The following is a 12,818-nucleotide window of genomic DNA, read 5'->3' as shown; positions in this document are numbered from 1 at the left end:
AATCAAATACGTAAAATATAAATAATAGGGAAATAGTAACACTCCGCATTCCACCAAAATGTATGTATACAGTATCTCAGTCGTCGCATGATCCTCAGTCGTCGCTGGAGTCGATTGAACGGTGTGGTCAATATTTCTAAAACATAAATTTAACATCGGGTTGTATATAACCGGGGAGTTCTATAAAATATTATTATGTAAAATACTCTTAGATGCAAAAAAGGACTTTCTACTCTTATTCTTGTCATGTCAGACCTAACACTGAGTCTGCATGTCGCCAAAAAACAGGTCATCAGCTATATGTTACACGTCAATTCCAGCCGAGGGTACGCTAACTGGCCCGTATTGGCCCCGTTACCCCATAATAGGAGCCTGAAGTAAATATATAAGATATCAAATCGCCGGACGACTTTGTTTAGCATTCTTGATGGGCTTTTAAATGCCTTGACATACGGATATATATCGTGACAAATTTTGTTTCGAAAAAACCCAGACATATGTACTTATTATCAATTGTATAATTTACTGTCAAATATACACACATATACTTTCTCTCAAATCTCACCTAAGTACGTGTTCCCTACAAAATGTCCTGCAGCATCCATAAGCATCATCTGGGATCGTATTCCAGAAGCATTTTAAGTTTTTTTTTTCTTATCCTTAAATTAAGAAATTTTTCTTAAGTTGGCATCAAGATATGCATTTAAAAAACATCATTTTCCCAATGTAATTTTAGGTTTACCAAAAAAAAAAACATGTGTTCCCTTATAAAGTAAATAAACACAATACATTGTAATTTTGAACTTATGTGAAATTATTTAAGAAATGACTAAAGATGTTTCTGGAATACCACCCCATAAGGAACTTTATTTAGTTCCTCCAAAGTATGCGGTCAACCCGGTCTCTTTCTTAAGGTAATCAATTAGTTTAGATTTCACTAAGACATGTTAACTAATTTAAAAGCTTCTTATCTGAAACCACCAAGCCCAGAGCTTGTTTAATGCAGTGTCATTGAGAGGTAGTGTACAAAGTGTGTTTGTGGTAGGCGGCTATGAGTTTACTTGGTTAACAGGCACTGATTTCATTTGGGGGAAAAAATGTCTTAAACAACAAGGCCTATTGTTTCGATATATTTTGCCCTTGGCCTGGCGTCAAATCTCTATAAGTACCATGGTATCTAATTTCATATCGTCAAATAACAAAACATTTTTTTTAATTTTTGCACAAAACTGGACGGAGATTTGATATAAAACACTTGTATATACATGTTTTTCTTAAATTATTGTATAAGGGCAACAACCTGGCCGCAATTCACTTCTACATAGACTGTTTTCAAAAAATAACTTGCATCATTGTTTCTGAAAGGACATTGCTCATGGATGCACAATGTGGAATGAAAAATTGGATAGTGATCTTCCACTGAGTTTGTTCACAGAATTCATCTGGGGTCAAATTCGGTATTGCGGAATATTTTTTTTCGTTTGCATAGCAAGATATTTTTTAATGACTCCCCTGTCGTCAAAAGTAGCCCCAAACAAATATTTATCAAATATTATAACATGGAGCGACTGTTTCTCAGGATCACGGATCCTCTGGGTTATATCGTTTCAGCACAGAAGAACGTTAGAACGTTCACATAACATATTAGAAGTAAAACGAAGTCGTACATTTCGTTGCGCATTCAAACACTAACATGGTAGTTACTTTGAGGAACTTTGAGGGTGCATGGGCTTTAAAGTGCACAGGCGGTGGAAGAGGATGGCGGGACGGCTATACCCCCCCCCCCCCCGCAAGTTGCCAAGCTTTGACTCTTTTTCACTCACGCGATTGTATTTCACTGCCCTCAGTTATGTGGGAAAACCAACTGTCATACGCATCTTTCAAGTACTGTTTATTTTTCGTTCATATTACCACTTCCCGGCGGTTAAACGTTCTATAAAATGATGGCAAAATGCTGCTGCGTCAACGCGAAAAAACCCAAACACATTAGCCTCTGCATAAAACCGCTAATCACCAGAAGTTTCTTGTGGCTCGCACAAAGACAGTGACAGGAATATACAGTTAGATGCATGTGCGGAAAGTGTCGTTTCAGATAAGCCTGTGAAGTCCGCACAAGCGCACAGGCTAATCAGGGACGACACTTTCCGCTTTAATGATATTTTTTTGTTTCAAGAAAGTCTCTTCTTAGCAAAATTCCAGTTTAGGCGGAAAGCGCCGTCCCTGATTAGACTGTGCGGACTGCACAGGCTAATCTGGGAAGACACATTACGCACAAGCATTAAACCCCCTTTTCACAGAGCACAGCTCATACAATTTTTCAGTATACAAACATGCACGCTACCTGAGTGTTGAAGATCCGGACGCCATTTCCGAACACGAAATCAATGACCTTGTCGGACGCCGTGTTGCCGTTGTAGACATTGACAGGAGACCGACAGAAGGAGCATTTGTTCGAAACATCCGTGTTAAAGACAGAGATCAGTCGCTGGAACTGGTCTTTAAGTAAACAGATCTATCTAAAACATTATTGGAACTTTTCATGATATATATATAGGAATGTTAAGTTGTGTGTTGTCGGTATAAAATCATATGAAGGATTCTATAATAACGTGGCACACATGTTAACCAACATCAGACATCTGTCCCGCGTGCGATAAAGGTCAATCACCCACTCGGTTTAATTTTTTGCTGTATGCTTCTAAAGAATTAAGATAAAGATGTAGTATGATTTGAAGAAAAGCAAAATACAATAAACAAAACTTCATAAACCATGGCACAAGTCCCATTTAAAAAGAATATTTCATCAATACCTGAATATTGCAGCATGCTTGTTAAGCGTTGTTATCTTTGTTTAAACATGTTTTCAGATTGTTCTTCTCGTAAGTAAGCTTAGTCCTATGTTATGAAGAATGATAAATACTAAGATGAATACATCCTACTTCCGGGAACTGCTTGTATAAGTGATTTATAAATCAATACAATAGTACCATAACCGCTTCCTGCCGGTGTAGAGCGGCCGTTCACGTTGAAATCCCCCATCAATACCGCCGGATTGACGTCGCCGAACTGCGAGATTAGCTGACCAATTTCGTAGGCATTTTGCAGTTCGGATGTAGCAAAGGTTAATCGCATTAACGCTTAAATATTAGACAACTTGTTACAGATTTACATACATACATAATTAAATATACATGTTCAACAAGCATGTTCCCAAAATTGAGCATGCATTATGAAATTAAAGAGTGGAATAAATAAATCAGTGAAATAAAACATATTTGTAAACGTAATGCCAAACTGTCGTACATTATTTAATAAAACGGGTCATAGGTTTTCATATGTCAATGCCAATTTGTGACTGAACTATGTAACATTGGTGTTGATGAAGTTCCTTAACAGAGTTCTATGCACATTTCATGAAAATTCAATCATACGTTTGGGTTGAAGGGGACTTTTTCCCGTTTATGTTTATTGACACATTTAAAAAAAGCTTCAGATTTGCAAAGAGTCCTTGTTTGTTATTATATTTGGGAGGAAACAGTCATACTTAACATTTATTAAGCTCTTAAATATCCAGCACATGCATCTTTTCAAGATATAAACCTTAAAATTATAAAGCGTTACAAACGCAAAACGAATGAATAATTTGGAGATTTCGGTTGTCATCGTTATATTTTGTGACAATGAGGATTGCACATATAAAGTATAAAACAAACACTCGCGTTATGGGCACGGATGGCCAAGTGGTTCAGTTGCTAGACTTTTACTCAAACAGTTAGCGGTTCGAGCCCAATTGAGGATTACTTTTTTATTTTGAGTTGTAATTGTATTCTTGTTTCTACTGAGGCCATTTATTCCCAATGTTTAAATTGGTCAATTTAAAGCATTTAATGACTTACTTCAACACATGCCAATATTTGTGAAAAGGTCTCCATTTCTCAGCAAACTGCTTCACTCTGAATCATCAGACGATTTATAATTGTCTAAATCTATCATACGGTGTATTCATAATATAGGCGATGTTTCACGAATTGAAGTTACTTACGTTCGGGGTTGGTACCGGGGCCGTACGGGATAAGGTGCGTACACACGGCAGTGATTGTGTCTTCAATCTTAAACACATTAATGGACTATTGTTTACAAAATAATCAGATCCAATATTGATAAAAATGTGCTTTTGTAAGAAGAAAGCACTTGTATGGTAAGCTATTTTTGCAATTACGATATAAATAATAAAAAAATAGACTAAATTGGCGTAAAATGTCCTTTATAGTTTTTGTTGTACATATATTTTAAAGGGGCCGTTTAACGTTTTGGTAAATTGACAAAATTAAAAAAGAAGTTTCAGATTCGCAAATTTCGTTTTTGTTATGGTATTTTTGATGAAATAGTAATACTGACCATTTACCATTGCTCTTAAATATCCATTATATGCATCTTTTGACGATTTGAAAACCTGAAAATTATCAAGCGTCGTGCGTCGCGAAACGATTGAATAATGTGGAAAGTTCTGTTGTTGTAGTTATATTTTGGGAAACTACTAGGATTGCTTATACAGGTAAAAAAATACATCTGCTCTTAGCATGAGCATGGATGGTCAAGTGGTATAGGCGGGAGACTTTACTCCAGGACTCCAGGGGTCAGTGGTTCGAGCTCTATTGAGGGTTACTTTTTTTCTTTTTTTTAAATTGTATTCTTGTCTTTTTACTGGAGATTTTTAGGTCAAATGTTTAAATTTATAAATATTAAGCAATTAATGACATGCTTCAATACATGCCAAAATCTGTGTTAAACGGCCCCTTTAAGCTCAATTTCCGGACTACGAACACAAGCATGCATTTTTGACGTATAATTCGCGGAAGAGTTAGAAATGTATTGTGACCTGTATTTACTACACTATTTAGATTGTAAGAAAGTCATTTTTAGCGGGAGGTGGAAGACTTGAGGCAACCATAGAAACCAATACAACTTACGGAAAAAATACGAAACCCTCTAATCGTATCTGCTATAGATTTCGATTATTCACCTTTGCTTCCAAATACCCGCGAACGAACAATTTCCGGAATGTTTGGGTGGTAGTCGATCATCTGTCTAGAGGTGAACTGTCGTTTCGAGAGCATCAGCAGTCCGTTTGTGTTCATGGTCCCCAGTGGACTTGATAGGGCGCAACTACAGACGAAGGGAAAATTAAGTTTACTAACCCTCTCACAGCGGTTAATATTAAACAATAATCCTATACTTTTCGTGATGGTGTTGTTGTTTCGTGTTTTGAATGGTTGTGTATTCCCATAGTACCCGCCTCCCTAATTTCTGTCCTGATGAAGGTGATGTGTGAAAATACGGATATTGTAATCCATTTGAATACCCATTTATGCAAGTTTTTATATTTACTACACAGTGTTTTGTTGCATGATCAAGCGATAGTTATCCCAACAATCAATTACTGTATAAGTTCATAGAAAGTAAATCTGATATAAAATTGCAAGGGAGTTTAAATTCCAAAACACTTTAGTGTATACGGTACTTCGTGATGATTGTGCGGGGGTCCAGTATCTGGTTCTGAATGCAGGCCATACATTTCTCTCCACCATTCGAGACGACCGCCTGGAATTGCGAAGCGCAGTTAGTGGTCACGCAGTCCCTGAAGCTCGCGACGTTACCCGCAAAAACACAGGGCTTGGTGATGATGCAATTAAGTAAGGCGCCCGTCGTCTGAGTTGAGCATGGCGGGGCTTAAAAATAAAGCAGTCGAAAGCTTAACCCGTTTATGCCTAGCGTCTAGAAAAAAAGGCATTGGCAAACAGCGTAGACCCAGATGAGACGCCGCATGATGCGGTGTCTCATCAGGGTCTGCGCTGTTTGCTTAAAGGAATTTCTATAAGAAATATTCTAAATATAGAAATAAACCTACTAGACATATCTAATTTTGGAAATAAATTGATCCAATTAAGAATGATGGGAGAGTCCACTAAGCATAACTGGGTTAATCGCAACATAGGTTGCGTTGGTTTAGTAAGTACGCTTAGCTATAATGACGATCACGTACACTTCTTACTCTTAGAGCATTCTCAAGATCTTCCAAAAAGACTCCAAGTACTGGTTTTAATTAAGAAAATTATTAGGAAAATGACTATAGAGTTGCACAATATGCATTGGGATTATTTTATACAATCGCATTCTATAGGTAGATGATGACGTCACTACGTTATTGTCACTAAGACCGGTGTGTACACAATGATGCAATCGAGGTAAAGCAAAGGTTTGAACTAAACGCCAACACAATTGCAGATATTTAACAATTAACACGAGCACAAATAGTTAAGGCTCTGACTTGCCGCGTTATACTATTTTCATATCACAACAAAATAATCGAAGAACCGACAGTGGACAGACCGGAGTACGGCGTTAGATCAAAATTGCTGACACAACATTAGTGGGCCCGTATTCATAATTCATTATTCTTTCATCAGAAAAAAAGGTTACAAAAAAAACCCTAATATAATTACTGTTTACACATTTTTTATGTTTCAGTTACACTTATATTGGCCCCACTCGTTCCAAATGCACTTCGGCTAGATCTGCTTCTAAACTTCATTCAAACACAATCACAGCAAAACACCTATATTAAAACTTAACCGATGGGGGGGGGGGGAATTCGTTACTGTTTTTGGTAATAGTGACATTGACATTACTGACCCACATGCATTCTAGCTTTATAAGCTACATAAAACGCGTCATCAATATATTTCCATCCTAACTAAAGTCAATCAAACGAAACTCTAAAATCTATTTATAGTAACAGTGACCCTGATCAATCTTGTCAATATACAGGGTCTCCATGCAGGAATGCTATATCTAAAGCTACATAAAGGCTTGCAAATGCCAACTCAAGTTACTTATTTGAAATCTACAACCTTAACCTACTTTGCCTTATTGTTTTTAAGAATAAATGATGCATTGTTAGGCTTAAATGCAGGTCGGTGTTTGAAATTTGGTCATTGACTGCATATAATGTCCTCTATACATAAATTGAAAATATTTTTAATATATAGGGATAATCAGTTGCTTCCACAAACATTAACCTTTTTGTCAAGTATAAGACGGCGCATAGTTCTGTAAAATTGCAGGTCAGAGTTCAGGGCCTTAGGTAGTGACCACATATGATGATCCCGACTTGTACGCAAACCATAAATGCACGTGTATGAGTACAGCAGGGGAAATAACCATGTTAAAATGATGGTCGTAGTTATGTTCTTTGGCCAGAAAATGTTATTAAAGGCTCTGAACACAAAGCATTTTTTATGTTAATGGCTGAAGAGCTAGTAGACACAGAGATATGAAGAAGTTGCACGCAAATGTTATCCTGATTTTACAAAGTAAAAAAAAGAGGCGTAATTCTAATACATTGCATGTAAGAGTTATGGAATATGATCAGTGACCTCACACAATGACCCCTAACATATGTGTGTAATTGCGATTGAATACTTATTGCAGAAACCGTGACATGGGGATTTTGCACGTTTGCCTTAAGACATCTTGTTTTTTTACATGTTTAAGTACAACAAGGGGGCAAAATACTGCTAATTTTCGGGTCAGAGATATTAAACATGACCTATAACCCACTAACTCAGTTTCAAATGAATACCAGTAGTAGAAACAGTGAAATATGGGGATGTTGCACAAACATCCAAAGCATTGAACGAACGCTGCCGCCGATATTTGGGTCAGTGGAATAGCTAGGACTGTTCGGTGAATAGTCGAGTTGAAAACAATACAAATGAAAGCTTATATAATTTTCATCCGATCCCATTTCTGGCATCACCTACATACAGGCGCCGCCGATTGTAGAGAGGTGGTAGGGTGACATAGCGAAAGCGAATCCAAAAACGGACAAATATGCTTAAATTAAGATAACGTTATGTGGCGTTATCTGGCGTTGCTGCATGATTTGCAGAAGACTCAAATAATCGCAAAATACTACGAAAGAATTACAAAAATATTACTTGTATCAGTGCGTTTAGTCGTTCTAGTGTGTTGTCACGTTTGCGGCCATCAAAAAAACAAAATATAAAATCCAGACACCAACTTGCTAAATAAGGCACGCGATTATGTGTCGGGGTGTCATTTATAGAGCCGTATACAGTTCAAATTTCAATTGTAAGGTTTGTTTTCTATTCTCTACTTTTTATTTCAAATCGCTTTGAGTCGAATTCTGCATTCGCACTGCAATACGTTCAATGCATAAGGCATACTGACTATAATGAAATTAAATCGGAATTCACGAGAGAATACTAGCAGCTGTAATTAAAACAACCGATGCAGTGACTGTGACGGAAACGTGCCGTCGGGAAGGTGTAGACTGCTATGAGAGCGCAGGTAGACATCCTGTAGGTTATTCACGAACGCCTCAAAAATCTTTTCCATTCAAGATCTCACAAAGCGTGTGTAGTAGATGTGTATTGAATGCACCGGGATTCTCTAATACAGGTATCGATTCAGAATACATTTGACATGGGTTACGATGGAAGGATAGTAAAACTATATACGGAGTGAAAGCACTTGACTTTGTTGTGTGAATCAAAACCACGCATGTAACCAAATGGATTGAAAGGCCATGTCAAATAATGAATACATATTGACATACTGAGTCACGACGCCCTTTCTCCTTCAACATATCAACATATAATGGTTATATGTAACAAAATGGGAGATTCTTGACTCAAACCAAAGTTCGATTGTACAATCTTCTGAAACAATAGGTAACGAGTTTGTGGAGTAAATGTGTACCTGAATACAATGTATTATATCACTGTATATAATACATAGATATTTATCGATACATTTTTATTCATCAATTAAAAAATGATGAAACTTTAAATGAAATAAATAACTTGTTTGTGTTGATACTTTTTTCCGATCCGTATAACAATATAAAGAAGTGAAACTCCAGCAGCACTACCTTACTAAGTTTATGAAGTCATCAAAGATATATGTCCAACCAATAGACAATCGAGTCTAGAAATAGCATGTGTACAAATGTATTGTAGCTACATAGTAATTTCAGAGATCAGTAGACTGCATTTAATATATGGAATAAGTGTACAATGATTTATTTTAAAGCTGAAAATAAAATATGATATCTTTTTTCAAGTCAAATTTATTTGCTAAGTAAACTGAATGGTGATCGGCAAAATGAACAACATATGTCACATATATGTGATATTGTATGAATATGCGATTAAAAAATAACCCTTCTGTTCGAAACACAACATCTGTCGATACACTTTAAAACCATATTATAAGATCTATCAGTTAAGGTTTCTCTTCTGCTGGGCAACATCTTGAACCTTTATAGCAAGGATGCCACTTTTTAACTTAAGTAAGGGATTGGTTTTACAATTAAATACGGCCGAACAGTAGTGGTAAAATGAGCTGTTTTTGCTAAATGACAACTTGATATTCAAAAGTATTTTTATATGTGTAGATATAGTATCCGAATCAGCGAATTTCTTGTAGAATGCAACAAAAAAACAACAGAATATACGCGCATCATGACATTACCAACGATGGAAATAAGATATTTTATGCACACAAAAAATCAAAATTCGCAAAACCCATTGCATTTTTAAGAACATTCTACCGGACCGAAGCATTAAATACAACGTTTGTGCAAAATGTATAAATTATAAACTAACTTATCTTAAAGTTTTTACTTAAATTTCTATAAGGATAATATATATTTTAGTTTAACAGTATATCTCTTAATTTAATTGTGTATATTTAAACTCGATCGTTAAAATCATAGATCGATGAAGAGTACAAAATTAATTCTGAAGTACGTATGCCATAGGCACGTGTATTTCTGGAAAGACCCTCCCATAAATGAAGGTACTGCCCCTTGTTAGCCTAAGATAGTTTTCCATGAATGCGATGGTCCCACGACCCGAGACTGGCGGTCATACCATTTGTTACAGCTGAGATGGCCTCTTAAGTGAAAAAATAATGCTTTAAAACAGTTTCCAAGTATGGCCCCTCTGATAATGTTAGACACTGTCAACAGCATTGTTTTCTACCCACGAGCATTGTTGACGAAAGAGTCAAACTATTTTAAAAATACTATTAATCGCAATGGATGGAAATCTCATTAAAATGAAATTCTAACGTTTACTGATTTACTTGTCGCTGTAAGTGACAGAAGCGTCAGACTTGACATAATTTCAATGAGATTTCAATGTGTAGCCATATGAAAAAGCACAACAGCTTCCATTTCCGGTTTACAAACAGAAACAGTGGCTAACGAACTGTGACACAGACGTTTACATTTTTCGACGTATCTATCCAACCTAGGGTTGACCTTTATCAACAGCTGATGAAATGAGAAATTTTCCATTTGCGTGTTTCGACGTATCTGTCCAACCTAGGGTTGGCCTTTATCATCAGCTGAGAAAATTAGAAATTTGACATTTGCAATTTTCGACGTATCTGTCCAACCTAGGGTTGATCTTTATCAACAGTTGGTACAATTATTCATTTCGAACCAATAGTCGCAACTAAATAAAATCCTGTTGAGAATTTGCAAAATGGAAAATTAGAGGGACGCAGGATCTAGTTTTGTAACGATGCTAACCGAAAAGTGCTTTCGTGCGTTACTATGGAAAGGTTGAGCGGATACAACAACAATTCCACACTCTACTCTCAAAATCAACATAATGATATACGCCTTCATGGTATATAGTTTTATATAGACAAAAAGTGTAACCTTTTGTAAATTAACCTTTTATTTGTTAGATACGTATTTGAACGCGTTTGTAGTCTAATAGAAAGGTAAATTTAATTTAAGACCTTTCTTACTCGATTCAAGTGTTAAAGGCTTCATTGCCAACCCGTAGATGCTGATGAGCAGCAAACAACATAAAACCTGAACAGACTGCGAGTTACTCACAGGCTGTTCTGGTTTTATGCTGTTTGCACATAGCCATTTTCACATTGCTTCTGAGTGGGAAAGGGTTAAATCCATATAGTCATATTATTTGATAAACTTAAAATGACATAAACAAAGTTCATATTTTTCAGATCCGTATTACAATCACTTCTATAGTAATTTAACGATGTTCTCAGTAAAAAATATCGAGTGCAATTCAATCGAGTTTATAAATAGCATGTTTACAAAATTATGTTGATGGATATGAATTTAAGAGAGCAGTGGATTTAAGTTTACACTTTTTAATATGGTTAGCGTTAAATTTTGTATTTTAAAACTAAAATCTAAAATGTGATACTTTATTGAAGTAAAATTAACTAGTCAGGAAACTATATTGACTGTGGTCACATGAAACGACACATGTTTCACATACATTTGTATTTGCGACATTTTATGAAAAATAAAGTAAAATCATCGTTCTGTTCGTTAAACAACATATGTCGATAAATTTGAAAACCATGTCTTTTAGTTAACTTTCAGTATCTGCTGGGCGACATCTGGGATCTCTGTAGCAATGCTGACCCTTGTGACTTTATAACGAAGCTGGGCATTGGTTTTAGATTGTAGCAATGCTGACCCTTGTGACTTTATGGAGATTGGTTTTAGAATGCAATACAACCGGATAGAAAATGTGCAAAACAAAGATATTTTGCTTAATTGCTAATTGGTATTTAAAAAAATATATTATGTGTAGACATATTATCGAAGTCAGTGGATTTCATGTAATAAGCAAACGAAAACAATGTTATATACGCGCAACAATTCATTTCAAAAAATGGAAATAAGATATTTAGCTCACACAAAAAATCGAAACTTTGCAAAGCGCAAGGAATTGTTTTTCGGGGAATTAATTGACACTCAACGTCACATTAAATACAAAGTCAGTGTCTAAAAGTGTAACATTATTGTTTACTGCTTAACACTCTGCTGACTTATTTGTATTATATGTTCGGATTTCAATACTACCATTTAGAAACATATACAAACTGTGAAGGTCCCTGTATCATTTTACAGTCTATATTTATTTTAAACGTGTTCTCGAACAAGTGAACGAGTTTCGTGCGCTATGGAAATACGCCCAAGGCTATATGTTTTTGCAAAATTCTTCAACGGAAATTATTTCGAAACTAACCCGAGTTTCTAGCTTGAATTAAAACGATAATCTTCGTATATTAAGGCTATAGTATACTAAAATATTTTGATTTGAAAGAGTATATTTTTAACAAAAAAATCGTCTTGATTAACTAGAATACACGTTTTTAGTTAATTACAAACGTTATGTTATTATGTGCTGAAGAGCAAGTATTGATATTAACTAAGAACTCAATTTTTTAGATTGCAGACTGCATATAACAACTTGAGCAAAGGCGGGGAACTGTTACCTAAATGACAGTCTGAAAAAAGGATGACAAAATAGTAAACTTTGATACGTGTCAGTTTCTTTCCAACATATCATATGATATACCTGGTTTAAATGCTTTCAACATAGAATGCTTTTGTAGGAAAATGTATAACTAGGGGGTACATACGAGCAAAATGTTTACTTGATATGTTTTCTTAACTTGAAGGATTTACATTAAATTATATAGAACTTATTTCAGTTGTGCTAAACATCGCTTAATTTGTATCTTTACATTTGAATGTTAAAAAAATCTAAGATCCATGTATAGTAAAAAGTTAATTCAAAAGTTCGTATTTCAAAGGTACTGCTTTCTGGAAAGGACGTTCTATACATGGTGGTAACGTCACTGCTCCCCCCCCCCCCTGTTAGACTGTGAGGCTTTGCCATAAACGACATGGTCCCACGACCCAAATTTGCGGATTAGCCTTGGCCACACTT

At 35.7% G+C, this 12,818-nt stretch overlaps 1 long non-coding RNA gene across 1 annotated transcript; it reads right to left on the bottom strand.

The window, feature by feature from the left end:
• Positions 1-2,347: 2,347 nt before the first annotated feature.
• LOC127835381 (uncharacterized) lies at positions 2,348-5,698 on the bottom strand. Its single transcript, XR_008028503.1, has 5 exons — positions 5,522-5,698; positions 5,024-5,166; positions 4,043-4,109; positions 2,988-3,137; positions 2,348-2,496 (listed from the first exon to the last, which is right to left on the bottom strand). It is a non-coding gene; the product is annotated as an uncharacterized LOC127835381 (long non-coding RNA).
• Between the last annotated feature and the right edge of the window lie 7,120 nt (positions 5,699-12,818).

The sequence above is a fragment of the Dreissena polymorpha genome, chromosome 6, assembly GCF_020536995.1.
Source record: "Dreissena polymorpha isolate Duluth1 chromosome 6, UMN_Dpol_1.0, whole genome shotgun sequence".
Lineage (NCBI taxonomy): Eukaryota > Metazoa > Mollusca > Bivalvia > Myida > Dreissenidae > Dreissena > Dreissena polymorpha.
The sequence above is the reverse complement of the archived record's forward strand: the minus strand, read 5'-3'. Positions and strand labels throughout refer to the sequence as shown.